The sequence below is a fragment of the Pseudophryne corroboree genome, unplaced genomic scaffold (genome assembly GCF_028390025.1).
Source record: "Pseudophryne corroboree isolate aPseCor3 unplaced genomic scaffold, aPseCor3.hap2 scaffold_373, whole genome shotgun sequence".
Classification (NCBI taxonomy): domain Eukaryota; kingdom Metazoa; phylum Chordata; class Amphibia; order Anura; family Myobatrachidae; genus Pseudophryne; species Pseudophryne corroboree.
In genome coordinates this window covers 283,487-287,765 of record NW_026970023.1, presented here as the reverse complement: position 1 = coordinate 287,765, position 4,279 = coordinate 283,487, and the positions used below count along the sequence as shown (strand labels likewise).

The window sequence follows — 4,279 nt, the reverse complement described above, 5'->3', positions numbered from 1 at the left end:
ATGGAATAATCTCTGGTTCCATGGAATCTTCCGCATTGGAATGCTGCGGAACAAAAAGGATTTAAACATTCAGCTTGCTAGCATTCAATGTACCTGCGGTTTGGTTCTAGCACATGGGTCTTCATCCTGTTGCCCTCCAGCTGCTGTGAAACTACACATCCCAGCATGCCCTGCTACAGTTTTGCTTTTAAGGTATGCTAAAACTGAGGCAGGGCATGCTGGGATATGTAGTTCCACAGCAGCTGGAGGGTCGCAGGTTGAAGACCCATGTTCTAGCATGCCTGTTCTATGATGCATGTTCCGTGATGTCACAATCAGCTTGGAATGGGGTGTCTAGCATGCATTTGCTGACAGCCACTTGAGGCAGACACACATCAGGAGATGCAGCATATCGGAGGTCTTCGATGCCTTTCCAGCAAATGCACACCACCAGCTGCTGGTCTGGACACAAAACAATGCCCACAATTGAAGGCTCAAAATGCCCAACTACAGGATTAATGTAAGTAGTGAATTTAGGAATGAATTTAGAAGTAGGAAATTAAGTTAGTTCACAAGTACATTCAAATTCAGATCTAAAGACTAGGTAGGCCTCACGTCCTGGCAGCACCCAGCATTTAAAAATGCCTTGATTATAGGTAGGGAATTAAATGTAGATAAGAAGTAGACACAAAAGAAGACTCCACAGAGCAATTATCAGGTGTCTTTATCAATTTTTGCATTTAAAAAATCAAGCAATTAGGGAACACAATGTTGCGACAATGTAACCCTATTTGCAAAATAGTACTAAATAAGTTTGTCGATGTAAGACATTTGCAAAGGCGCAAACAAAACACGCTGGAAAATGCAACTGAATCTGTTTTTGGAGGTTAGAATAGATGCAGGATCAAGTAGCTCAATGGGTAGGGTGTTTGATTAGAATTTAACAGGTTTTAGGTTTGAATCCTGGGTATGATAGTTTGAGGTGTTATTTAATAAAGCATGTTTATATATTAGTCACACATGGCTTACTTGTACAAATGGCATGTCACCAGTTAGTGATGACTGCTGATATGCCATTTACACAAACATGCCATGTGTGACTGTATATGCATTTAAGGAGGGCACCCCTGCAATACCACAAACCATTGAGTGTCAAGTATACTAGATATATCTTCATATCTCATGTGCTTTCTCTGAGACCAATCTTGTTATGCCCCTTCCCCACAAGGCATGCGCCTTTTGTCCATATTGCAAAAATGGGGGGGAGGGCATATAATTCTCTGTCACAGGGCACCAAAAAGTCTAGTTATGGCTCTGGTATGCATTATGTAATCTGGCAGACCATCTCTCCAACACTGGCTGGTTGGAATAGAAATCCGGTTATCTATGTGAGCAAATGACCATCAACGATTTACTCTCAAACACTAAAAAATGGACAAAAATGGTCCCCTAAACAAATTGGTTAAATTTTGGGTTTAACCAATTTGTGTAATGACCATTTTTGACCACTTTTCTAGTGTTTGGGAGCAAATGGTTAATTGACATTTGCTCCTATACATTACCAGATTTTCATTCCAACCATCCAGACTGGATAGATAGCCTGACAGATAATTGTGTAGTGTACGCCCAGGATAACTGTTAGTCATGCTTTATTTTATGGCGGCACATAAATGGGTGGACAGATCCAGGGCAAGCACTGCCCACTCATGCATAGTTGTCAACTGATGTGAAGTTCCAGGGGGCAATCTCAGTTATAAAGGGAAGTATCTGGAAATTGTCCCTAGTTAAAAAAAAAAAAAAAAATTTGATCAACTCCATTTATTTAGTATGATATCCCAAGTGATAGGATGCCGGCAGTCAGAACAACATACTTTATTAAATAACACATCTCAAACTACCATACCCAGGATTCAAACCTATAACCTGTTGAATTCTAATCAAACACCCTACCTATTGAGCTATTTGATCCTGCATAAAAATTGTGAACATTATATGAAGCTATTGGTACTTTGCAAAAAAAAAGAATCAGCATTACAACGCAGCAGATCCATGCAGTTTGCAGCCACACACTACATGTATCTGCTCAGCCACAATGCTGATTATTTCTTCACAAAGTACAAGGTGAGCTCCAAACAGAATTCTCTAGCTTAGAATTATACCTTTCTTTGCCAAACCTAGAAGTCGGGTCCCCCACCCTGGGATCCCCCAGAGGGAGGCCTGCACCGTCATGCGGCAGGCTTGTCCGTTTTGGAAGCAGGCTGATGGGCAGCCCAGGATTGCTTCAGTCTGGGCTTGGCAGGTCTGGAAACATGAGCTTGCTTTGGGTATGCCTGACCTTGGGTACGCTTTACCTGGAGGATGAAAGGGCCAAGAAAAGTACTTTTAGCCTTCTGCGTGGTAGGAGTCATACTAGGTAGGCAAGCTGTTTTAGCAGTAGCCAGATCAGCTACAATCTTATTGAGGTCTTCTCCAAAAGGAGATTCAACTGAGGCAGCACAAGGGAACTCTCATCTGGGGACAACAACTGCAGGGAGAACACATATTTTCAGATGAACATGGTAGGGCAGAAGGCTGCCTAATACTGAAGCACCCCCAAACAACAAATCAAATGCAACTTACTTGACAGAGATGTGCCTGAGCAACGGCCCTCCCCAGCCCTATCCCAAATCATACTTATTTTGCATAGGAGATACCATGGTCATGAAGATTGTTCTCCCAGGGTTAGGTTCATTCATTGCATTCTGGGTATGCTGACCCCTGTGATTTCCCCAAATGTGGGAAACTCGACTGCATTATTTGTGGTAGTGGGGGACTGTATTTGTGCTTTCCTCTGGTCAGCTCTGGTAAAATTCAGATTTCTTTGTCTCAGATCTTCCTCTAGCCTTGTTCTTCTTTCGAGAGTTCCCTTGTGCTGCCTCAGTTGGATCTCCTTCACTTGACAGGGGGGTGCCCGAGCAGCGACCCTCCCCAGCTCTAGCCCAACTCCTACTTACCTGCCAGGTGAGATACTATGATCATGAAGTTGCTTCTCCCAGGGCAAGGCTCACCCATTGCACTCTGGGTGTGCTGCCCCTGCGATTTCCCCAAATGTGGGAAACTTGACTGCATAATTTGAGTTTTCCCTGGTCGGCTCTCATGTAATTCAGATCTCTTTGTCTCAGGTCTCTCTCCAGCCTAGTTTGCTGTCTGGTTCCACTTCTTTTTTCTTGAGCCCCTCCCTTCTATACCCTTGTGCACTATCCTGACTTCTCCTCCCGTCTGCTTACTTTGTGCCTCCCAATGCACAATGCAAACTACGGGTAGTGCTGCAGGGCCCACACCCTTTTACTTGCTTTACAGAGCAGCTCTGGAGCTGTTACAGTGCCCAGCTGCTGCAAGAAATCAGCTTGAATGCTTCAGGGGCTGGGGAATGGCCAACATGAGCCCCACACCGAAGGAGGGTGGGGGTGCTTAATGCGAACTAGGGGTCATCCAAGCACCACAAAAGGCCTCCATGCCCTGCACGCTCCTTTTCTCTTTTCATATGCAGACAAGGGTTGAAGCCAACTTTGACCCACTGCTTGGATGACATCACCATATTCAAATCCATCTGCTGCAGGCCATCCCCCAGGAATGCTTGCACTAGTTGTTGCATTTGGTTTGTTGTTTGGGGGTGCTTCAGTATTAGGCAGCCTTCTGCCACCCCATGTTCATCTGAAAATATGTGTTCTCCCTGCAGTTGTTGTCCCCAGATGAGAGTTCCCTTGTGCTGCCTCAGTTGAATCTCCTTTACTTGACAGAGATGTGCCTGAGCAGCGGCCCTCCCCAGCCCTATCCCAAATCATACTTATTTTGCATAGGAGATACTATTGTCATGAAGATTGTTTTCCCAGGGTGAGGTTCATTCATTGCATTCTGGGTATGCTGACCCCTGTGATTTCCCCAAATGTGGGAAACTCGACTGCATTATTTGTGGTAGTGGTGGACTGTGTTTGTGCTTTCCTCTGGTCAGCTCTGGTAAAGTCAGATTTCTTTGTCTCAGATCTTCCTCTAGCCTTGTTCTTCTTTTGAGAGTTCCCTTGTGCTGCCTCAGTTGGATCTCCTTCACTTGAAAGGTAGTGCCCGAGCAGCGACCCTCCCCAGCTCTAGCCCAACTCCTACTAACCTGCCAGGTGAGATACTATGATCATGAAGGTGCTTCTCCCAGGGCAAGGCTCACCCATTGCACTCTGGGTGTGCTGCCCCTTGCGATTTCCCCAAATGTGGGAAACTTGACTGCATAATTTGTGTTTCCCCTGGACGGCTCTCGTATAATTCAGAT

At 45.1% G+C, this 4,279-nt stretch overlaps 4 non-coding genes across 4 annotated transcripts; all 4 read left to right on the top strand.

Moving 5' to 3' along the window:
• Nucleotides 1–2,648: 2,648 nt before the first annotated feature.
• On the top strand, nt 2,649–2,812 carry LOC135021928 (U1 spliceosomal RNA). The gene has a single exon (XR_010219123.1). It is a non-coding gene; the product is annotated as a U1 spliceosomal RNA (small nuclear RNA).
• Nucleotides 2,813–2,964: 152 nt separating this feature from the next.
• Nucleotides 2,965–3,127, top strand: LOC135021821 (U1 spliceosomal RNA). Its single transcript, XR_010219032.1, has one exon. It is a non-coding gene; the product is annotated as a U1 spliceosomal RNA (small nuclear RNA).
• Nucleotides 3,128–3,801: 674 nt separating this feature from the next.
• Nucleotides 3,802–3,965, top strand: LOC135021699 (U1 spliceosomal RNA). Its single transcript, XR_010218917.1, has one exon. It is a non-coding gene; the product is annotated as a U1 spliceosomal RNA (small nuclear RNA).
• Nucleotides 3,966–4,115: 150 nt separating this feature from the next.
• Nucleotides 4,116–4,279, top strand: LOC135021763 (U1 spliceosomal RNA). The gene has a single exon (XR_010218980.1). It is a non-coding gene; the product is annotated as a U1 spliceosomal RNA (small nuclear RNA).